Source organism: Triticum aestivum, chromosome 4A (assembly GCF_018294505.1).
Source record: "Triticum aestivum cultivar Chinese Spring chromosome 4A, IWGSC CS RefSeq v2.1, whole genome shotgun sequence".
Classification (NCBI taxonomy): Eukaryota; Viridiplantae; Streptophyta; class Magnoliopsida; order Poales; family Poaceae; genus Triticum; species Triticum aestivum.
In genome coordinates this window covers 635,744,971-635,770,676 of record NC_057803.1, presented here as the reverse complement: position 1 = coordinate 635,770,676, position 25,706 = coordinate 635,744,971, and the positions used below count along the sequence as shown (strand labels likewise).

The 25,706-nt window shown below is 42.5% G+C and overlaps 1 pseudogene; it reads left to right on the top strand.

The window, feature by feature from the left end:
- Nucleotides 1-2,289: 2,289 nt before the first annotated feature.
- Nucleotides 2,290-7,717, top strand: LOC123082798 (BTB/POZ domain-containing protein At2g46260-like; annotated as a pseudogene).
- Nucleotides 7,718-25,706: the final 17,989 nt, after the last annotated feature.

Here is a 25,706-nt window from a genome sequence, read left to right as displayed (position 1 = left end):
CCCCAGCTAAACTCAGGGTCGAAGGCGCACTTGTTTGTCTCAAAATTGAAGTCCTTATAATGCCAATTGAATCGATGTTATTAGCTATCAATTTGAACTTTTTGGTATGTACATGCCCCAATTTTGTGTTGTTCTTTGCTTGGAGATGCTCTTTGTGTTTGTATGCATCAGCAAGAAAGTGATGCTTTCCATTGTAGAAAAGTTACTGATCTTCTTTGTTTTCCTATATCAGGATGGAGGGGTCAATGGTCTTCACGTGATGTGTTGGGCAACCGGTTGTATGAGTTCCCTCAAATATCTCGTGACGCATATATAGAACTCCCTAACAGAAAATGCAAATGTTGTGGTGCCCGTTCCAAGAAAAACATTTTCTGCAACATAAAAAATGTTGAATATTTTTTGTAAACACACAAACATGTATAACACGTATGTGCAAATTTCCACAACATCTTACTTTCACAGGTGGCTTACAAAAAAAGACAAATATGTTTTTCAAATAGGCCGCTTTTTGTTTGTTTTGGGCTGGAACTTTTTTTGTAAAGCTTACAATTACTTTTTTTTCAAAACAAAATTCATGGATATGTAGAGAACACATACAAGTTTCCACAGATTTTTTTTGAAACTTCTAAATATGTTTTTTGATTTTTTTTAAACGAGCACCATGGTGCCCATGCATCATAACGTCACACTCACTCTGTAAGGTATTATTAAGCCGTGAACTTACTTTTTTTTCTTTGTAAAAGGAGGTTGAAACTCCCGGCCTCATCAACGTAATGCACACAATCATTTTTATTAAAAGTTGTTGCACTGTAACAGGGTCAAAGGCATCAAGGATAGAGTACATGCCATGGACTACTATGATAGAAGCATTATTACAACATATGAAGTAAACACCTACAACTAAGTCGTCATCTTCCATAGCGACGCTTTTAAGTAGGGATAAACGCACTCGCGCCGCGTCATTCCAGCTGGCCAGAAATGACCAAGAAAAGGATTTTCATCCTGGATGTCGATGCGTCTCCCGAGCACGCTATGGAGCACGCCCCAGCTCCGTCCTCCAGCCCAGCGCCCGACGATTATTGACCACCAACTCTCGCCAAGATCACATTGCTGAAGTTGCAACGACACTGCATTAACCCTCCAAACCACCCATGCATCCCATCCGATCACAATGATGTGCGCAAGTTGCCCACTATTAGACCATCATGAGCTAGAAGATTGTATCTGGGATGGATACCACCCGGAGGACGTGGACAACTTTGCAAGCTCTCCCTCGACAACTAAAAACAAAGACGAGGACCTTCCACCCTATAGCAGGTCCTCATGTCGGCTCTACGCGAATCGAAGAATGCGGGGCTCAACAACAGCACTAACCGTGCCTTTGCGTGCAATGCTGCACTTGCCATCATCAATCCTAGCTGGTCCGCTCCCACGAGCACCATCTCGGTCTTGAGGTAGTAACCGCCCTTGACTTGGACCTTATTCTCGGGGAAGAAGATATGGAAGAACTCCCTCTAAGCAACTTTCGAAAGGTATCTATCATTTTGGCTAGGTTCAAGAAACAATCCCATAAAAGGGATTTCAGAATGATGCACAAATAGAGAAGATCAAAATGTGAGCAATAAGAAGTAGAGAACAAATACAGGAAGCCTTGCAAGCTCTTGAGTGTTGTGGGTTGAGCCCAATCTGCAATTGCTTGGATCTTGTTTGCATCTATTGCACCACCATTGATGCCAATAATGTGGCCCGTGTACTCTTAGCTCTTGTTGGACGAATGAACACTTGTTCTCCTTCAGGAGTAACTAGTGCTACTGAAGAAGTTCAAACACCCCGTGCAAGGGCATCAGGTGAGCTTCTTCCATGTGGTTGTACTAAGATATCGTTGATGAACACTAGTACATAGCGCCACAATATTGGCTCGAAGATTTGATTCACAATGCTTTGGAAGGGTGCTGACACGTTGATGAGGGCGAATGACATCCCAAGGAATTCATACATGGTTTCATGAGTTTGGAATGCCGTTTTGTACTGGTCCTTGACTGCAACACAAATCTGACGGTCTGCCTTGGGCCCTTAGTTAGGCACGTGTCCATGGTTGGTTCCCCTAAAAAAGAGAGAGCAGATAGGTCAGCCTTTTGGTCAAAAAGAAAAAAAGATAAGTCAGCCGTCAGCACTCCTTAAGAAAAAGCAGATAGGTCAGCCGATCAAAACAAATCTTAAAATAGACAGAAAAAGGTTCCAGTAGAAAAAGGACAAACTGAAAAATGTTCGAAAAGAGGTTCGCGGTCATTGAAACTATTTACTCGTAGATCCGACCGGCGACGGCCCTCTCGCCTCCTGGAAGAACCCTCCGGGAGCTAGGGTTTCCGCCGCTGTCCCGCACGTCCTTCCTGTCGTCGCGCGCGGAGCGCATGGCCGGCGGCGAGACTGCGGCGGTACCTGCGGAGGCGGAGACGGGCCTGCAGTTCTCGCGCTGCGACGAGGTTCCCGATTTCGAGTTCGCTTTCAATTCGAAGGCGTTCTCGAACATCTACTGGAGGTAGAGGTCGTCGCCGGCGACGACGGAGGAGGATCTCTCCCCGACGCGGCCAGCCAGGAGAAAGGTGCGTAGAGTCTCGTTCACCCCCTCCCCTAATTCCTTCCCCCTTATCGCCGCTGGATGGATCTAGCGTTTGTAATTACCTTCATGTTTGATGCGATTCGTACATACAGTAGATCTGTGCGTGTGTGGGCTTCTTGCACTTGATTTGTGATGATTGGCCTAATTTCGTTTCTGAAAGTGGTTCAGGGCTTCAGGCTGACCCTCTATCAATGTGGTTTAATTTTAGGGTTTAGCATAAGGTGTAAACAATGTAATAGAGAGAATCCATAAGTTATGTGCTGTGGGTGACTACTATGCTGTGTATATGTAAGAGTCACTCCCTCGGGACCGGTATATAGGGCGGGAGGAAACATCCCCGGTAACCAAAGGCGTGCGCACCACGGCAACACACCTCTTTAATGACACCGCAAATCTCTTGTTCGTTTATTAATGAGCTATAATATCTGCGCGTGTGGATGAGAGTTAAGGCTGAGCGACAAATCTGTTCCCGGAAACGTCTTTCTGTGGCTGCTTCAGCGAACTTGAACGAGGACATGACTTGGAGGAATGGCACACGATCACTGGCCTTCTACGATTTTGTTCTCTGGCCCATAAGAGAGGGTCTCTGATATTGACAGCGGTGCATGCTCATTTAATCGAACTCAATTTTGTAGAGAAAAAGTAGTTAACCAATGAACATTAGTTTTGAACCAGAGATTGTACATTATCCACACGCCAAATCTGCCAATTATATTATGTTTCTGAATGTATCCCAGAAACGGAAGAACATATTATTACTATATATGTTAGTGCTTGACTATGGATTTGTATTTGGAACGCTGGAAAAATTATTTCACGACTTCATAATTCTATTTCATATGTTAGTAATATGATCCTTTTTATTTGAAGAGGAGATGTGGAGAGGAAAGAATTACATAAAACTTTAGAACTCTGCAGTCTCCACAGCCATGTTACCTCACTTGCCTCTTCAAGCATGGAATATGTCAATTAGGCTGCTTGACAAACTCTTATGTTTAAGTATTACAGATTCATGTTGTATATATTGTAAGTTTTCACCTGAGGTCTTATCATGGAAATGTACGACAAAAATGACAATGAAATTCGGGCTCGACTAAATCAACATCAAACTTATTCAGAGAAAACAACAAATGTCTTCCAGTGTCCATACATACGACAAAGATGCCACAAATATTAGTCCAACATTTTGATGTGGCAGTGCTGTTAACTTTTTTTTCCATATTCCTTGTCCCTGCAAACATAAAATAAGATGAATACACTGCATTTGAGAGTAGCGTCTGTATATAGTCACTCCCTCCAGACTGGTATATAGGGCGGGAGGTAAAATATCCCCGGTAACCAAGCCGTGCGCGTCACCGGAATACACCTATTTAATGAAACCCCAAATCTCTTATTCATTTATTAATGCGCTAATATGTGCGTGTGCGGATGGTAGTTAAGGCTGAGCGACAAATCTGTTCACGGGAACGGCTTTCTGTGCCCGAGGACATGACTTGGAGGAACGTCACACAATCCCTGGCCTTCTACGAGTTTTTTTTTCTCTGCCCCATGTGAGGGGTCTCTGACAATGACAGCGGTGCATGCTCACTTAATCGAACTTTATTTTGTAGAGAAATGTAGATTGGCTTTGAACCGGAGATTGTACTATCCACACGCCAAATCTGCCAATTGTTATGTTTCTGAATGTTTCCCAAGGAAGAACATATTATTACTATATATGTTGTACTTGACTATGGATTTGTATTTGGAATGCTGGAGAAAATATTTCGCAACTTCATAATTCTATTTCATATGTTAGTAATATGATCCTTTATATTTGGAGAGGAGATGTGGAGGGAAGAACTACATAAAACTTTAGAACTCTGCAGTCTCCACTGCCATGTTGCCTCACTTGCCCTTTCAAGCATGTAATATGTCAATTAGGCTGCTCGACAACCTCTTATGTTTAAGTATTACAGATTCATGTTGCATGGATTGTAAATTTTCACCTGAGGTCTTATCGTGGAAATGTACGACACAAATGACAATGAAATTTGGGCTCGACTAAATCAACATCAAAGTTATTCAGAGAAAACAACAAATGTCTTCCAGTGTCCATACATATGACAATGATGCAACAAATATCTAGTCCAACAATTTGATGTGGTAGTGCTGTTAACCTTTTTTTTTAAATATTCCTTGTTCCTGCAAACGTAAAATAAGATCAATCCACTGCAATTGAGACTAGCGACTGGACAGTGGAAGTGCTCAATGATGCAATTCAGAAATTTTGGAAAGAAGTTACTCGAGCTGAAACCTGAAGTTCTACTACTTTGTTGTCCTTTCTGGAAACGCGGGTTCTGAAATTCTTGGTCAAGTTTCTGAAACCTTTCAAAAGGCATTGTGTAAGTTTGGCTATTGACAAATAATTATCTAATAAAGTTATACGAAATTCTTGTTGGGTCATTAGGATAACATCTATGATCACTTTGCTCAGTGAACTACAGGCATGCTTGCTGGCTGCAGTAAATGGCCGTTCAATCTTTGTGATAATTTTAACCATTTTATCATACATCTGAAGATTGACTAAACGAATCTGCACCATTGAACAGAATGTTCCAAGCATTTTAACAGAAAAAATCTATCTAATGGTCGCTCTGTACATTTTTTCCTAGTTGTCTTGTTTCTCATTGATCTTGTTTTTTTGCAGCTGATGAAGGACAGAGTATTGACTCTTCCTCAACCATGGCAGCCAAAGCAATTTCAGCAGTAAAGGCCCTTTATATAAACTCGGCAATTCTTGCCGCAAGAAGTCCTTTCTTTCAAAAGGTAATTTTCATAGCCATGTGAAATGTATTTGTTATGTAGTCAGTTCAAGTTTCTAATAAGCTTCAGTTTCTTAGCTTTTCACAAATGGGATGAAAGAATCTGATGAGTCACATCCAAGAATTAGGATTGCTGATTCAGGTAATATTATAACTTAACTGTAACATTCTTCCTCTTACTTTTTATTCTAATTCTCTATTGTGGTTGTGTTACTGTTTATATTTTGTATATACCGAAAAAGGCTAATTGAGAGAGCTAATATTGTGGTTGTGTTACTGTTTCACCTTGCAAAGCACCTCATAATTTCATATTAATTACAAAGATAATTGAGAGAGTTAATTAATCCATGAATTGCCCACATCACTGACTACAGAGACGACACACTGGTGGATACTCTATATGATAGCCCTATAGTACTGGTTACCTACCGCCATTGCTTCGCAATCCACACTACGAGTTTGAATTATCAAATGAAATTAGTTACCATACAATTAATTATTAACCTCAATAAGGAAAGTTCTTCAGTAATTTTAAGAAAGTGCGAACATGCACTTAGAAACGTGTGTGTGAAGTCTGCGTAAGTAGTCCTATAAGTGGTAGAAACTACAAAACATAATATTGAGGTGCTTTGCAAGGTGAAACTTAATTTATGAGCCATTGGATCTGATTGTATCGAATGGTTGATATCGTTTGGATTCCGCTAACTCATACGTTTTCTATTATAGTATAGATAAAACTTTTCCATGATTGGAAAAGGTTAATCCAAGGTGGAGCTTTTCTTACTTCTTTTTTGCACTGTTCTCTTAATCCTTGTGCCTTTACTGTTTTCCTTCTACTTGGAACAGAAGAAAATTCCCTTATGGAGCTTCTAAGATTCATGTACAGTGGAAAGCTGACAACAATTGAGCCCACTCTTCTGCTCGACATCTTAATGGGTGCTGACAAATTTGAGGTTCCTGCTTGCATGAGGTACTGCAGTCAGTTACTCATAAGCCGTCCTATGACCACAGAATCTGCACTGCTATACCTAGGCCATCCATGCTCCATTTTAATGGCTGCTGAAGTTCAGAGTTTAGTACGTGCAGCGAAGGGATTCCTTGCCAATAAATACAAGGATTTTGATATGTAAGTGACCACTATTTGATGGAGCAATGATTTTTTCTTTTCGTTTCGGAGAAAATGTTGACATTGATGTCACTAATTATATTGTTTATATGTCACTCATAGCATTATTTATCTCATTTCAGGTTCCAAGATGAACTGATGAACATCTCTCTTGTTGGAATCGAAGCCATCTTTTCGAGCAGTGACCTACACGTATTATGTGAAGATGTGGTTTATTACTTCTTGCTCAAGTGGGCCCGTGTGCGATACTATTATTCAGAGGAGGAAAGGCGCAAGGTCTTGAGTTATCGCTTACTTCCACTGGTACGCTTCAGTAATATGAGCTGTGATGCACTGCAGAAGGTCCTAAGATATGAAGATGTTGATATAGACCATGAGTACTTAACTAAGCATATTGCTGAGGTACTTCTACACAAAGCATACCCAAACCAGATGGAAGGTGCTCTTGCAGCAAACGTGACAACATGTTGGCAATTTGCTGAGCGAGCTTACGACTTCAAACTTGTGAGAGTGGTTGCTTTTAATCAACCCTGCCCACAGGTTACAGTTTACATGGATCTAAAGCGTGATGAGTGTTCCCGACTCTTCCCATCAGGAGGTATATGCATGCAAATTTTCCATCTCGCGGGGCACAAATTCTATCTCTTGGCAAACTGTAAAATGGTTGAGCAGGCAACATCGTACAGCTTTGCCCTATCGTTAAATATTTTTGATGAGCCGGCAGGCTCAATATGTTTAGATATTGAGTTTGCTGCAAGGACAAAGCCGTTAGGAAAATTTGTGAGCAAGTACGGATATAAGAACACCATGACTGGTGATCGGTCGCAGGGATGCGGTGATCTTTTCGGAATGCCATGGTCGACGTTCATTGCTGATGACAGCCTCTTCATCGATGGCGTGCTATATCTGAGAGCCGACTTGACTCTGGTGGTGCAGCCTGAATTACAGACCTGATCTGATATCTCACTCAGCAGAGTTAATTGGGTAGTGTCTTTTGTGCAGTATCAGACGCTTCAGTCTGAAGGGCAATGAACAGACTAGCTGATGTACGTGGGCCGGCTGCTACTGCATTTACTTAGTAATATATGTGTGTGTTTGTGTGTTGCCTTTGTATGTCGTTGTTGCATGTTGTACCATACAGTTTATGTGGAGAAGCTTTCTCTGTGTTGGTCGTTGTCTTATAAGTGGTCTGTTGGATCCATGATGCAGTTGTAAGTGTCACAAAGTTCAATGGGATTTCAGTTATAATTTTGGATATTGTTGCTTGGCTGGGCATATGGGCAGTGTGGGCTGTTGGGTCGACGCTTGGTGCGGTCTTGTATAGCTATTTTTTGCTTCTGCTGGAATGTTTGGTGCCTGAATGTGAATGATGTAAGTAGATTGCACTTGTTCAGCTGGAAGCATTGGAGCGCGATGAGCTTCCTGGCCATTCGTTGTGGAAGCGAGGTCGATGTCCAGTGCTAGACGTTGCGCTATAGCTGACTGCAAAAAACTTGAGAGTTGATAACTGGCTTCATCTGGCTTATTATCCCCCAGTTCCTTAATATATAGTTGGTTTTCTAAAAATCAAGTTTCTTAAGCTTTGACAGGATTTATAGAGAAACCCATTCTAAAAAAATAGAAACATTTTTTAAACTAGAATACTGAATTTATACCGTGTAAAATTATATTTCATCATGAATCTAATGATAATGATTTGGCATTCTAGAAATTGATAATTTTTCTATGAAGTTAGTGAAAGTATACAAATTTTGACTATAGAAAATCGAATGTGCACTATACTTTGATTCTTTGGAACGAAGTGAGTAGAGTTTCCTTACAACAGTGTCCATATATACTACTCTACTTCCATCCACTAGAAATGAATGAAACTGAAGCACCAAGACTCATCTACTCCCTCCGTTCCTAAATATAAGTCTTTTCCGAGATTTCAATAAGGACTACATACTGATGTATATAGACATATTTTCATAGTTTAAAAAACTGAACCGGTTATCGAACCGGCAAGGCTGTCGGTTCTGGTTTATCGATCAGACCGCCGGTTCACCGTTTCGATTGTCGGCTTTCTAAGCAATGAATAATATGTACTTTATCAATAAATACATCAATCAATAGATAAAGAATGTGTAATCACACATAGAGTAACTAGTAACTACTACTCCCTCCGTAAGGAAATATAAGAGCGTTCAAATCACTACTTTAGTGATCTAAATGCTCTTATATTTCTTTACCAAGGGAGTACATGTTAATATCTAATTCATGTATGTGATAAAAAATGTGTAGTTGTTGCCACGCGGAGCCGGAGCGGCAGGGTCGATGCACCAGGGCGCCGAGAAAGGGTGGTTGCGGAGGGGGGGGGGGTGCAACGTCTGATGAATTTGCCTCACTAGTAGAAAAGAGGGCTTTCTTTCGCGCCAGATAAGCCCATTAGTCCCGGTTCAGTCACGAACCGGGACTAATATGAGCATTGGTCCCGGTTCGTGCGGCTAAAGGCATTAGTCCCGGTTCAAATGAGCCATTTAGTCCCGGTTTGAGACACGAACAGGGACTAAAGGGTGTGATGCCCTTTAGTCCCGGTTCGTGTCTCAAACCGGGACTAAAGGTCCCATTTTCAAACTCCACCCCCGATCACCTTTTCAGTTTTGTAAAAAGCAAAAGAAAATGATAAAAACTTCAAAAAAATAAAATCCTTCGAGATGTAGTTATATTACTACATCTACTAGTTAGGAAAATTAAAAAACTTAAATTTAGACATGTTTTGCAAAAAAGTGTCATGAAAAAGTAAAACGGCTATAACTTTTGTATACGACGTCGAAAAAAACGTATAATATATCAAAATGTTCACCACGAAAATCCGCATCCGATTATATATGAAAGTTGTACAATATTGACATGGAACAATCAAAAATTATAGATACGCCGGAGACGTATCAATTTGCATTGTGAACAATCTCATAAAAATGAAGAATGGAATTTGATGTATTGACTGACATACCAGTAGTGACCTCAATGTCACGAAGCTTGGCCGCCCGCATAGCGCACCTTAGCTGCATGTCATCCACATCCGGCTGCTCCTGGAGACGACTGCTCATCCGGCGCCCCTTAGAAACAGGATCCGGTATCCCTCCATAAGCAATGACCTCCTCCCGCGTGACCCTGTTTGGGGTAGGGCCTCCTGCCCGGCCCCCAACAGAGCTCAACTAAACTAGAACAACCGAAGAGTCACCAAGAGGCCTCGAAGCCTGCCGCGGCATCGGCCGATGCTCGAATCCCGGGGACGCCACGGGAGCCCCACCAACCACGGGCGCAGCCGAAGCACCCGAAACAGGCGATGCCGCTGGATGTCGCGTCAAAGTGATGAAGGGCGAACAGGGCCCCTGGCCGCCAGCCCCAGCCGACCCTCCCACCAGGGTTGCCGTCGCCGGTGACGGCGCCACCGGAGGCGTCAGAGGGTGCATCGCCTGAGGGGGAGAAAGGGGTACGCAGGCCTCCTGCCCACATGCCCCTCCGAGGTCCGCCGGTCCCCTCGGGAACCCATGGCCGCAGATCCTTCCCTGGGCCCCTTCTGCGGAGATGAAGAAGTCGAGGAAGAAGGCCGGACCATCTGCCCGCCTCCTCCCGCCACGGCGTCCAAAGCAGCCGCCACCTCCAACCTATGCAACGGAGATGAGGAAGGGGCAATGGCGGCCTCCTGTCCACCGGCTCCACCCTGTCCATCCAGCACTATCAAAGACTCACACCCCACAGCCGCCGGCGGAAGATGTTCCGACGGGTCGTCCAAATCAACTCGATCACTCCAAAGACGAGGAGGCGTGGAGAAAGCCCCCAAGGATCCAAGTTACAGCATGTTGGTCAGAGCAGAAACCGGAGACTTCTCATTAGCAGGCTCTCCTGCTTTAGATGAAGTTGAAGTCCCTCTAGCCTTGTCACCATTGTTCTGTGCACTATCATCCTGGTTCCCGGAGGCACCTCCACCCTCAAAAGTATCCATATGATGTACCTCCTCAAAGTCCTGAAATAAGTTTGGATCCTCATACTCGACATCCAGCAAATACACGATGCCCTCATGAGTCCATCTTACCACATCCGGCAAGAACTCAATGTTAGCAACACTTACAAGCAAACATGCCGCCCCATGAGCGCGTATGAAGGGCATATCCACCTGTTCCGTCTTGCCAAGCAGGGATCCTAGTCTCCATGTGACCAAGAAATTATCCAGTGGTTCAGATGGTGCCCCCACGAAACAGACCCAAATCTGAGTCAACGGCGTATGATGTCTACTACACAACCTTCTTCTTGTAGACGTTGTTGGGCCTCCAAATGCAAAGGTTTGTAGAACAGTAGCAAATTTCCCTCAAGTGGATGACCTAAGGTTTATCAATCCGTAGGAGGCGTAGGATGAAGATGGTCTCTCTCAAGCAATCCTGCAACCAAATAACAAAGAGTCTCTTGTGTCCCCAACACACCCAATACAATGGTAAATTGTATAGGTGCACTAGTTCGGTGAAGAGATGGTGATACAAGTGGTAGATGGATAGTATATAATGGTTTATGTAATCTGAAAATATAAAAACAGCAAGGAAACTAAAGATAAAAGTGAGTGTAAACGGTATTGCAATGCTAGGAAACAAGGCCTAGGGTTCATACTTTCACTAGTGCAAGTTCTCTCAACAATAATAACATAATTGGATCACATAACTATCCCTCAACATGCAACAAAGAGTCACTCCAAAGTCACTAATAGCAGAGAACAAACGAAGAGATTATGGTAGGGTACGAAACCACCTCAAAGTTATCCTTTCCAATCAATCCGTTGGGCTATTCCTATAGGTGTCACAAACAGCCCTAGAGTTCGTACTAGAATAACACCTTAAGACACAAATCAACCAAAACCCTAATGTCACCTAGATACTCCAATGTCAACTCAAGTATCCGTGGGTATGATTATACGATATGCATCACACAATCTCAGATTCATCTATTCAACCAACACATAGAACCTCAAAGAGTGCCCCAAAGTTTCTACCGAAGAATCACGACGAAAATGTGCCAACCCCTATGCATAGGTTCATGGGCGGAACCCGCAAGTTGATCACCAAAACATACATCAAGTGAATCACGTGATATCCCATTGTCACCACAGATACGCACGGCAAGACATACATCAAGTGTTCTCAAATCTTTAAAGACTCAATCCGATAAGAAAACTTCAAAGGGGAAACTCAATCCATTACAAGAGAGTAGAGGGGGGGGGGGAGAAAACATCATAAGATCCAACTATAATAGCAAAGCTCGTGATACATCAAGATCGTAACACCTCAAGAACACGAGAGAAAGATCAAACACATAGCTACTGGTACATACCCTCAGCCCCGAGGGAGAACTACTCCCTCCTCGTCATGAAGAGCGTCGGGATGATGAAGATGGCCACCGGAGAGGGATTCCCCCCTCCGGTAGGGTGCCGGAACGGGTCTAGATTGGTTTTCGGTGGCTATGGAGGCTTCTGGCGGTAGAATTCCCGATCTATTGTGCTCTGATACGTCCATTTTGCATCATGCTTATATATCAATATTTATTGCATTATGGGCTGTTATTTCACTTTATATCACAATACTTATGGCTATTCTCTCTTATTTTACAAGGTTTACATAAGGAGGGAGAATGCCGACAACTGGAATTCTGGTCTGGAAAAGGAGCAAATATTAGAGACCTATTCTGCGCAAATCCAAAAGTCCTAAAACTCCACGGAACGTCTTAAAAGAAATAAAGAAAAATCCACGCCAAAGATGAAGGCCAGGGGGCCCACACCCTGCTCACGAGGGTGGGGGGGCGCCCCCCTAGGGCGCGCCCCCCTACCTCGTGGGCCCCCTGGTGGCTCTCCGACGCCCATCTTCTCCTATATGAGGTCTTTCGATGAGAAAAAAAGAAGAAGGAACTTTTCTGGACGAGACTCCGCCGCCACGAGGTGGAACCTTGGCGGATCCAATCTAGAGCTCCGGCAGAGCTGTTCTACTGGGGAAACTTCCCTCTGGGAGAGGGAAATCATCACCATCGTCATCACCAACGCTCCTCTCATCGGGAGAGGGCAATCTCCATCAACATCTTCACCAGCACCATCTCATCTCCAAACCCTAGTTCATCTCTTGTATCCAATTCTTGTCTCAAAGTCCGGGATTGGTACTAGTAGGTTGCTAGTAGTGTTGATTACTCCTTGTAGTTGATGCTAGTTGGTTTATTTGGTGGAAGATCATATGTTCAGATCCTATATGCATATTATTACCCCTCTGATTATGAACATGAATATGCTTTTTGAGTAATTACGTTTGTTCCTGAGGACAAGGGAGAAGTCTTGCTATGAGTAGTCATGTGAATTTGGTATTCGTTTGATATTTTGATAAGATGTATGTTGTCTAGACTCTAGTGGTGTTATGTGAACGTCGACTACATAACACTTCACCATTATTTGGGCCTAGAGGAAGGCATTGGGAAGTAATAAGTAGATGATGGGTTGCTAGAGTGACAGAAGCTTAAACCCTAGTTTATGCGTTGCTTCATAAGGGGCTGATTTGGATCCATATGTTTCATGCTATGGTTAGGTTTACCTTAATAATTTTGTTGTAGTTGCGGATGCTTGCAATAGAGGTTAATCATAAGTGGGATGCTTGTTCAAGTAAGAACAACACCCAAGCACCGGTCCACCCACATATCAAATTATCAAAGTATCGAATGCAAATCATATGAACGTGACGAAAACTAGCTTGACGATATTCCCATGTGTCCTCAGGAGCGCTTTTCCTATTATAAGAGTTTGTTTCGGCTTGTCCTTTTGTTGAAAAGGATTGGGACATCTTGCTGCACTTTATTTACTTTTGTTACTTGTTGCTCGTTACAATTTATCCTATCACAAAACTATCTGTTACCACTTATTTCGGTACTTGCAGAGAATACCTTGCTGAAAACCGCTTATCATTTCCTTCTGCTCCTCGTTGGGTTCGACACTCTTACTTATCGAAAGGACTACGATAGATCCCCTATACTTGTGGGTCATCAAGACTCTTTTCTAGCGTCGTTGCCGGGGAGTGTAGCGCCTTTGGTAGGTGGAATTTGGTAAGGAAAAATTTATATATTGTGCTGAAATTTACTGTCACTTGTTACTATGGAAAGTAATTCTCTGAGGGGCTTGTTCGGGGTATCTTCACCCCGTCCAGTAGAGCAAAGAGTTGCTCCTCAACCTACTGAACCTATTGAAAATGAAATTCCTTATGAGTATCCTTTGGGTATGATAGAAAAACTGCTAGCTAATCCTTTTACAGGAGATGGAACAAAGCATCCTGATGAGCACTTAATATATGTGGATGAAGTTTGTGGATTATTTAAGCTTGCAGGTATACCCGATGATGTTGCTAAGAAGAAGGTCTTCCCTTTATCTTTGAAGGGAGATGCATTGATATGGTATAGGCTATGTGATGATATGAGATCATGGGACTATAAAAGATTGAAGTTGGAATTTCATCAAAAGTATTACCCTATGCATCTTGTTCATTGTGATCGCAATTATATATATAATTTATGGCCTTGCGAAGGAGAAAGCATCGCTCAAGCTTGGGGGAGGCTTAAATCAATGTTATATTCATGCCCCAATCATGAGCTCCCGAGAGAAATAATTATTCAAAATTTATATGCTCGGCTTTCTGATAACAATCGCACCATGCTTGATACTTCTTGTGCTGGCTCTTTTATGATGAAGACTATTGAATTCAGATGGAATTTATTGGATAGAATTAAACGCAACTCTGAAGATTGGGACCTCAACGAAGGTAAGGAGTCAGGTATGACACCTAAGTTTGATTGTGTTAAATATTTTATGGACACCGATATTTTCCGTAAGTTCAACACTAAATATGGACTTGACTCTGAGATAGTAGCTTCTTTCTGTGAATCTTTTGCTACTTATGTTGATCTCCCTAAGGAGAAGTGGTTTAAATATCATTCTCCCATAGAAGTAAAAGTAGCTGCACCTATTAAAGTTGAAGAAAAGACTGTCACTTATAATGATCCTATTGTTACTACTTCTTATATTGAGAAACCACCTTTCCCTGTTAGAATAAAGGATCATGCTAAAGCTTCAACCGTTGTTCGTAAAAGCAATATTAGAACGTATACACCTCCTGAGCAAGTTAAAGTAGAACCTAATATTGCTATTGTTAAAGATCTCTTGTCTGATAATATTGATGGGCATGTTATTCAGTTCGAAGGTGAAACTGCTAGAATTGCTAAACCTTGTGATAAAGATAAACATAGACCTGTGGTAGGCGTGCCTGTTATTTCTGTTAAAATACGAGATCATTGTTATCATGGCTTATGTGATATGGGTGCTAGTGCTAGTGTTATACCTTATGACTTGTATGAAGAAATTAAGAATGAAATTGCACCTGCTGAGTTAGAAGATATTGATGTCACAATTAAACTTGCCAATAGAGATACTATTTCAGCAATGGGAATTGTTAGAGATGTTGAAGTCTTGTGTGGGAAAACTAAATATCCCGCTGATTTTCTTGTTCTTACCTCTCCGCAAGATAGCTATTGTCCCATTATATTTGGTAGGCCCTTCTTAAATACTGTCAATGCTACCATAGATTGCACTAAGAATGTTGTTACTGTTGGCTTGGATGATGTGGTTTATGAGTTTAACTTCTCTAAATTCAATAAACAACATCGTGAGGAAAAATTACCTAGTAAGGATGAAATTATTGGTCTTGCTTCTATTGTCGTACCTCCTAGTGATCCTTTAGAACACTATTTGATAGACCATGAAAATGATATGTTCATGAATGAAAGAAGGGAAATAGATGAAGTATTCTTTAAATAGGAACCTATTCTGCAACACAATTTTCCTGTTGAAATCTTAGGGGATCCTCCTCCACCCAAGGGTGATCCCGTGTTTGAGCTTAAACCTTTGCCTGATAATCTTAAATATGCTTATCTTGATGAAAATAAGATATATCATGTTATTATTAGTGCTAACCTTTCAGAGCATGAAGAAGAAAGATTATTGAAAACTCTAAAGAAGCATCGTGCTGCTATTGGATATACTCTTGATGATCTTAAGGGCATTAGTCCCACTCTATGTCAACACAAAATAAATTTGGAAGCAGATGCCAAACCAGTTCGTGATCCTCAACGATGTCTGAATCCTAAAATGAAAGAAGTGGTAAGAAAAGAAATACTAAAGCTTCTAGAGGCAGGTATAATCTATCCTGTTACTGATAGTGAGTGGGTAAGTCATGTCCATTGTGTCCCTAAGAAGGGAGGTATTACTGTTGTTCCTAATGATAAAGATGAATTGATTCCACAAAGAATTATCACAGGTTATAGGATGGTAATTGATTTCCGCAAATTAAATAAAGCTACTAAAAAGATCATAACCCCTTACCTTTTATTGATCAAATGCTAGAAAGATTATGAAAACATACACACTATTGCTTTCTAGATGGTTATTCTGGTTTCTCTCAAATACCTGTGTCGGCTAGAGATCAATCAAAGACTACTTTTACATGCCCTTTTGGTACTTTTGCTTATAGACACATGCCTTTTGGTTTATGTAATGCACCTGCTACCTTTCAAAGATGCATGATGGCTATATTCTCTGACTTTTGTGAAAAGATTTGTGAGGTTTTCATGGACGACTTTTCCGTCTATGGTTCCTCTTTTGATGATTGCTTGAGCAATCTTGATCGAGTTTTGCAGAGATGTGAAGAAACTAATCTTGTCTTGAATTGGGAAAAGTTCCACTTTATGGTTAATGAAGGTATTGTCTTGGGGCACAATGTTTCTGAAAGAGGTATTGAAGTTGATAAAGCCAATGTTGATGCTATTGAAAAGATGCCATGTCCCAAGGACATCAAAGGTATAAGAAGTTTCCTTGGTCATGCCAGATTTTACAGGAGGTTCATTAAGGACTTCTCAAGAATTTCTCGTCCTCTGACTAATTTATTGCAAAAGATATACCATTTGTCTTTGATAATGATTGTGTAGAAGCATTTGAAATATTTAAGAAAGCATTAGTCTCTACACCTGTTGTTCAGCCACCTGATTGGAACCTACCATTTGAAATTATGTGTGATGCTAGTGATTATGCTGTAGGTGCTGTTCTAGGGCAAAGAGTTGATAAGAAATTAAATGTTATTCATTATGCTAGTAAGAATCTAGACAATGCTCAAAGAAATTGTGCTACTACTGAAAAAGAGCTTTTAGTAGTTGTATTTGCTTGTGATAAGTTCAGATCTTATATTGTTGATTCTAAAGTAACTATTCAAACTGATCATGCTGCTATTAAATATCTTATGGAAAAGAAAGATGCTAAACCTAGACTTATTAGATGGGTTCTCTTGCTACAAGAATTTGATTAGCATATTGTTGATAGAAAGGGAGCTGAGAACCCCGTTGCAGACAACTTATCTAGGTTAGAAAATATTCTTGATGACCCACTACCTATTAATGATAGCTTTCTTGATGAACAATTAAATGTTATAAGTACTTCTCGTAGTACTCCATGGTATGCTGATTATGCTAATTATATTGTTGCTAAATTTGTACCACCTAACTTCACATACCAACAAAAGAAAAAGTTCTTCTATGATTTGAGACATTACGACCCACATCTTTATAAAGAAGGAGTAGATGGTGTTATTAGACGTTGTGTACCTAAGCATGAACAGGAACAAATCCTACGCAAGTTCCATTCCGAGTCTTATGGAGGACACCACACTGGAGATAGAACTGCACATAAGGTATTGCAATCTGGTTTTTATTGGCCTACTCTCTTTAAGGATGCCCGTAAGTTTGTCTTGTCTTGTGATGAATGTCAAAGAATTGGTAATATTAGTAGACGTCAAGAAATGCCTATGAATTATTCTCTTGTTATTGAATTGTTTGATGTTTGGGGCTTTGACTATATTTGACCTTTTCCTGCCTCTAATGGATACACACATATTCTAGTTGCTGTTGATTATGTTACTAAGTGGGTAGAAGCTATTCCAACTAGTAGTGCTGATCATAACACTTCTATTAAAATGATTAAGGAAGTTATTTTCCCGAGGTTTGGAGTCCCTAGATATTTAATGACTGATGGTGGTTCACACTTTATTCATGGTGCTTTCCGTAAAATGCTTGCTAAATATGATGTTAATCATAGAATTGCATCTCCTTATCACCCACAGTCTAGTGGTCAAGTAGAGTTGAGCAATAGAGAGCTCAAATTAATTTGCAAAAGACTGTTAATAGGTCTAGAAAGAATTGGTTCAAGAAACTTGATGATGCATTATGGGCTTATAGAACTGCATACAAAAATCCTATGGGTATGTCTCCATATAAAATGGTTTATGGAAAAGCATGTGACTTACCTCTCGAACTAGAACATAAGGCATATTGGGCTATTAAAGAGCTCAACTATGATTTTAAACTTGCCGGTGAGAAGAGGTTCTTTGATATTAGCTCACTTGATGAATGGAGAACCCAAGCTTATGAAAATGCCAAGTTGTTTAAAGAAAAAGTTAAAAGATGGCATGACAAAAGGATACAAAAGCGTGAGTTTAATGTAGGCGATTATGTACTGCTATACAACTCTCGTTTAAGATTTTTTGTAGGAAAACTTCTCTCTAAATGGGAAGGCCCCTATGTTATCGAAGAGGTCTATCATTCCGGTACCATAAAAATCAACAACTTCGAAGGCACAAATCCGAAGGTGGTAAACGGTCAAAGAATCAAACATTATATCTCAGGTAATCCCATAAATGTTTAAACCAATATTATTGAAACCGTAACCCCTGAGGAATACATAAGGGACACTTTCCGGAACATTTCAGACTCCAAAAAGGAATAGGTATGTGGTATGGTAAGTAAACCGACTCCAAAACAATTTTTAAGGCAATATTTCTCCATTTCAGAATATTTAGAAACATAGAAAAATAAGTAGCAGTCAGGGAAGTGTTGGAAATATGCCCTAGAGGCAATAATAAATTAGTTATTATTATATTTCCTTGTTCATGATAATCGTTTATTATCCATGCTAGAATTGTATTGATAGGAAACTCAGATACATGTGTGGATACATAGACAACACCATGTCCCTAGTAAGCCTCTAGTTGACTAGCTCGTTGATCAATAGATGGTTACGGTTTCCTGACCATGGACATTGGATGTCGTTGATAACGGGATCAGATCATTGCGAGAATGATGTGATGGACAAGACCCAATCCTAAGCCTAGCACAAAGATCGTGTAGTTCGTATGCTAAAGCTTTTTCTAATGTCAAGTATCATTTCCTTAGACCATGAGATTGTGCAACTCCTGGATACCGTAGGAATACTTTGGGTGTGCCAAACGTCACAACGTAACTGGGTGGCTATAAAGGTACACTACAGGTATCTCCGAAAGTGTTTGTTGGGTTGGCACGAATCAAGACTGGGATTTTTCACTCCGTGTAAACGGAGAGGTATCTCTGGGCCCACTCGGTAGGACATCATCATAATGTGCACAATGTGATCAAGGAGTTGATCATGGGATGATGTGTTACGGAACGAGTAAAGAGACTTGCCGGTAACGAGATTGAACAAGGTATCGGGATACCGACGATCGAATCTCGGGCAAGTACAATACCACTAGACAAAGGGAATTGTATACGGGATTGATCGAATCCTCGACATCGTGGTTCATCCGATGAGATCATCGTGGAACATTTGGGAACCAACATGGGTATCCAGATCCCGCTGTTGGTTATTGACCGGAGAACGTCTCGGTCATGTCTGCATGGTTCCCGAACCCGTAGGGTCTACACACTTAAGGTTCGATGACGCTAGGGTTATAAAGGAAGTTTGTATGTGGTTACCGAATGTTGTTTGGAGTCCCGGATGAGATCCCGGACGTCACGAGGAGTTCCGGAATGGTCCAGAGGTAAAGATTGATATATAGGAAGTATGGTTTTTGGCCATCGGAAGTGTTCCGGGCATCACCGGTAGTGTACCGGGACCACCGGAGGGGTCCGGCGGTCCACCGGGAGGGGCCACGGGCCCCGGAGGCATACATGGGCAAATAGTGGGAAGGGACCAGCCCCTAGGTGGGCTGGGGCGCCTCCCACCAAGGCCCAAGGCGCCTCCTAGAGGGGAGGGGGGCAAACCCTAGGGCAGATGGGCCTTAAGGCCCACCCTATGTGCGCCCCCCCTCTCTCCCCCTTGGCCGCAACCCTAGATGGGTTTGGGGGCAGCCGCCACCCCTAGAGAGGCAACCCTAGATGGGGGCACAGCCCCTCCCCTTCCCCTATATATACTTGAGGTATTAGGGGCTGCAAGACACACGATTTGATCTCTCCCTGGTGCAGCCCTACCTCTCTCCTCCTCGTCTCTTGCGGTGCTTGGTGAAGCCCTGCTGGAGTACCACGCTCCTCCACCACCACCACGCCATTGTGCTGCTGCTGGATGGAGTCTTCCTCAACCTCTCCCTCTCTCCTTGCTGGAACAAGGCATGGGAGACGTCACCGGGCTGTACGTGTGTTGAACGCGGAGGTGCCGTCCGTTCGGCACTAGGATCTCCGGTGATTTGGATCACGACGAGTACGACTCCTTCAACCCCGTTCTCTTGAACGCTTCCGCATAGCAATCTACAAGGGTATGTAGATGCACTCTCCTTCCCCTCGTTGCTGGTTTCTCCATAGATAGATCTTGGTGACACGTAGGAAAATTTTGAATTTCTGCTACGTTCCCCAACAGGAAGGACACGAGGGCCCCACGAGGGTGGTGTGCGTGCCCTACCCCCCTGGGTGCACCTCCTACCTCGTGAGCACCTCGTGTGCCTTCCGGACTCCGTTTTCTTGCACGTTACGTATTTTGGTCGGTAAAAATTCATTATATAATCTCCCGGAGGTTTTGACTCCCGTATCACGCAAACCTCCTCTGTTCTTGTTTCGGGCTGTTTTCTGTCAGGGTTTTCCAGGCTAGGCATCATGTCGTCTCCCTCCTCCAACAATGGTGACAACGATGCTTGGCTAATGAAGATAGATCTGAAGAGGGAAGAACCCGCGAGGGTCAACAAGGATGAAAGGATCAAGAAGGCCACAGAGGATCAAGCTCCCGCAGCAAAAGACACCCTCCAACTTGATCATAACCTTCTTACCCCAACTGAGATCGAAGCTTTAAAGATGATTGAGTTAGCTCGTGTACAAAACAAGTATCTCACACAATAAAATATTTTGTTGAAGGAGCATATTGTCGCACTCAAGGGCATTATTCGCAAGCTGGAGGACCTCTTACGCTTGATGTGCGATTATCCGACGCCTCCACCTTCTTCACCAACCAAGGAGACATAATCACATGGGTATGGGCACTCCCCTTGGCAACTGCCAAGCTTGGGGGAGGTGCCCCGGTATCGTATCACAATCACAACTCTTATCTTTACCGTTTTTCTTAGTTCAATCCTATTAGTAGTATCTTGATCTAGTAGAATAAAGTTTATGGCATGATCTAGTTTTGAGTTTTGCTTTATGATCTCTCTATGTAATCGAGTCCGTGAGCTATATATAATAAAGATTAGTGTTGAGTCAAGGGCTTGATTATTTTGTCATGATCTTGGGTGAACAAAAGAAAAGAGAAAAAGAATAAAAAGAAACAAAAAGTTCATATTGATCTTATTGAGAGTAATGACTTCACATAGAAAGAGTATGATGATTAAAAGTTGTTGGGAGTTGGCAGACATAGCTTTGATCATTGTTGCAATTAATAGGAAGTAATAAGGAAAGAGAGGTTTTCACATATAGATATATTATCATTGACATCTTTTATCATTTGGAGCACTCATTAAAATATGACATGCTAAAAAGTTGATGTTGGACAAGGAAGACAACATAATGAGTTATGTATTTCTTATATCTGAGATAAAGTATGTTGTCATGGATCGTCTAACTTGTTGAGCTTGCCTTTCCCCCTCATGCTAGCCAAATCCTCAGCACTAAGTAGAAATACTACTTGTGCTTCCAAAATCCCTAAACCAGTTTTGCCATGAGAGTCCACCATATCTACCTATGGATTGAGTAAGATCCTTCAAGTAAGTTGTCATCGGTGCAAAGTATTAAAAATTGCTCTAAATATGTATGATTGATTGGTGTGGGAGAAATAAGCTTTATACGATCTTGTGATGTGGAAGTAATAAAAACGACGGACTGCATAATAAAGGTTCATATCACAAGGGGCAATATAAAGTGACGTTCTTTCGCATTGAGATTTTATATATCCAACCATAAAAGCGCATGGCAATCTCTGCTTCCCTCTGCGAAGGGCTTATCCTTTATTATTACCTTCTACCTTCTGCAAGAGTCATGGTGATCTTCACCTTTTCTTTTTCATTTTATCCTTTGGCAAGCTCAGCATGTTGGAAAGAACATGATATATATATCTAATTGGATGAAGGGGAGCATGAACCATTATTGTTGACATTACCCTTGAGGTAAAAGGTTGTGGGGCAAAACTATAAGCCCCTATCTTTCTCTGTGTCCGATTAAAACTTCGTAACCACAAGTATCACATGAGTGTTAGCAATTATGGAGGACTAAATGATAGTTGAGTATGTGGACTTGCTTTTTAGCTCTGAAATAGACTCTTTCCGATGTTATGATAAATTGCAATTGCTTCAATGACTGAGATTATAGTTTTTTGGAGCCCAATAAGGTTTATGATTTATGCTTTTGCATTGTGAATAGATCATCACTTGAACATAAGTAATCATATGACAAAATCTATATATGTTGCTGTTATGAGAATAATCATGATGCCTTCATGTCCGTATTTTATTTTTATCGACGCCTCTACCTCTAAACATGAGGACATATTTATTGTTATCGGCTTTTCGCTTGAGGACAAGCGAGGTCTAAGCTTGGGGGAGTTGATACGTCCATTTTGCATCATGCTTCTATATCAATATTTATTGCATTATGGACTATTATTTCACTTTATATCACAATACTTATGGCTATTCTCTCTTATTTTACACTACTAGAAGAAGGGCTATAGATGGGATTGACAGTAATGGCGCACTAGACAAGCGGTGCGCCATTAGTATACTAATGGCGCACCACCTTCTAATACGCCATTAGAGTTGAAACTACTAATGGCGCACCAGGCCCAGGGTGCGCCATTAGTATCAATTTTTTTTGAACTAGTGCGCCTGTCCAAACATACTAATGGCGCATCCAGACACAGTGCGCCATTACTAGTTGTAACTAGTAATGGCGCACCTGTCGGAAAGTGCGCCACTAATGTTGTTTTTTTTATTATATTTTTATTCCTTTTTTTGCAAAACTACTAATGGCGCACTGTTCCACCGTGCGCCATTACTAGTTTAAACTAGTAATGGCGCAGTGTGGGACAGTGCGCCATTATTATGTTTTTTTTGCAAAACTACTAATGGCGCACCACCAGAAGGTGCGCCATTAGTAACCTGGATTACTAATGGTGCATTTAGAGTTGGTGCGCCATTAGTAAGTGGGCAGCAACAAGATATGTTGGACAGCCTCTCCTACCCACACTCACTTTTTCCCCACTTCATTCTCTCCACCTCCTCCTTGTCTCGGGTGCCTCCTATTTTTCACCTCATTTCCACCATAGATTCATTCAATTTAAGTGGTTAAATTACCTTGTTTTGATAGGTAAGTAAGGGGGGAAGCTATATTTATGTTGTTCTCCCTACAACAATGTGCACATGCACTTTTTATGGCCTAGCTAGATCTATGTATGTTCGTGGTGTTGCATATGTTTGTGGTGTTGCATATGTGTTTGTGTTTGGAGGTGTACCGGTATTTGAAATGCGATAGTTGCCAATATTTTGCCGGAATGTTGATTCATTTCCGTTTCGGCGAGAATTTTGCCATTAAGCATTCTTTTTGGTCCTATTTTTAGGGAAAGTCATGCCAAATTTTTTCTTGGTTCTAAAATATCATTTTGCTCTACCCCGCAGGCGACCATGGTCCGCACGATGACCGAAGGCATCGTGAATAGGTTTTTGAGGTCCGCGAAGGCCGAGATGCTTCAAAAGAACGAGACGGAGATAAGATGTCCGTGTCAAAGATGCAAGATGAAGAGCCTTATTGCGACCCGGAATCCGGGCAGGTGCGGGACCACCTGCTCTTGCGTGGTTTCATGGATGGCTATCGGTGGCAAGGTGATGAAGATGACTACGAAGTCATCCATGGGGGCCGGGCAAGAAATGAGGAAGGACAGCAAGACAACCACCACGGCTCGGGCGGGAGAGAAGACGAAGAATCCCCAGGAGATGATCACGACGGTGATGCTGTACACAGTCATCATGTAGAAGATGCAGGACATGATGATGAGGAAGATGCCGGAGCAGACGACGGGCATGATCATGAAGATGATGAAGCCGGTGGAGCAGACGACGCTGGACCATCAATGGGCTGGGTGCAGGACCCTCATATTCAAGAGCTGCTTCTCAAGCAGACGGATAACGCAAGAGCTGCCGCCCGAGAGAAAGCCAAGATGGATCAACTTGAGTTAGATGCGGTTACTCCATTGTATGAAGGATGCAGGCCCGAGGATACCCGCCTGAAAGTAATGCTCATGGCTCTGGAGATGAAGGTAAAACACAAAATGACCGACGCATGCTTCGACGAGAACATGTCATTCTGGCACGAACGTCTTCCCAAGGGGAACAAGTGCCCGACCAGTTTGGAGGAGGCGAAGAAAATCGTGTGTCCTCTAGATTTACCGCACGTGAAATACCATGTGTGCATGAAAAATTGCATCATTTATCGGGACGAGCACGCGGAGTCTACCATATGTCCGGTGTGCGGCGTCACTCGATACAAGAAGAGGAAGAAAGCTCCTCAAAAAGTGGTGTGGTACTTTCCGATCACTCCTCGTCTGTAGCGGTATTTCGCTTGACCCTAAGGTAGCAAAGCTCCTACGTTGGCACGCGGATAGGGAGGAGAAGAAGCGAGAAGATGACGCAAATGATCCGGAGATAGATAAGAAAGAAAAGATGCTGAGTCACCCTAAGGATGCGAGCCAGTGGCAAGCGTTGAACTTCGAAGACCCAGAATTTGGGAACGATCCAAGGAACATCGTGCTGGGCGCGAGCACCGATGGAGTCAATCCGTTTGGCAGCCAGAGAAGCACACATAGCACCTAGCCTGTGTTTGTGTGGATGTACAACCTTCCCCCCTGGTTGTGCATGAAGAGGAAGTACATTCACATGAGTATGCTAATTGAAGGACCGAAACAACCAGGAAACGACATCAATCTGTATCTGGGGCTGCTGAAAGAGGAGCTTGACACGCTGTGGAAAACGCCAGCCAATATGTGGGACGCCGCAGAGAAAGAATATTTCCCTATGAGAGCCGCGCTGCTCATGACGGTGCACGACTATCTCGGTTACAGATATGTCGCGGGGCAGGTGGTCCACGGATTTTCTGGATGCATCAGGTGCATGGATGACACAACGTATCGCCAGCTAGATAGAGATCCCGGGTCTTCGAAAACCGTGTTCATGGGACATCGAAGGTGGCTTCGCGACGATGACCCATGGAGAAAATGCAAGGATCTGTTCGATGGTGAAACCGAACCCCGAGGACGCCCGCGTACGAGGAGCGGCGAGGAAATAGACGAGCTGTTGAAAAATTGGAAAGACTGCCCACTGCCGGGAAAGAAGCAAAAGGCGCCAGAGCCGGGAAAGAAGCGAAAGGCGCCAGAGCCGCTACTGAAGGTATGGAAAACGAGGTCTGTTTTCTGGGACTTGCCGTACTGGAAGATCCACCGTGTGCCTCACAGCCTTGATGTCATGCATATCACGAAGAACGTGTCCGAGAGTCTGCTTGGTACCCTGCTCAACATGCCAGAGAGGACCAAAGATGGGCCGAAAGCAAGGGCAGACTTGAAATCAATGGGCATCAGGCAGGAGCTTCACGCTATATATGAAGATGATGATTATGATGATGATGATGATGAGGCGAACCAGGACACGGAAAGTCGTCGCAAAGGCAAAAAGGCCAGGAACACCGGAAATGACTACCCTCCCGCGTGCTTCACTCTAAGTCAGGAGGAGATCGAGCAGTTTTTCACCTGCCTCATAGGAGTAAAACTTCCTTATGGTTACGCGGG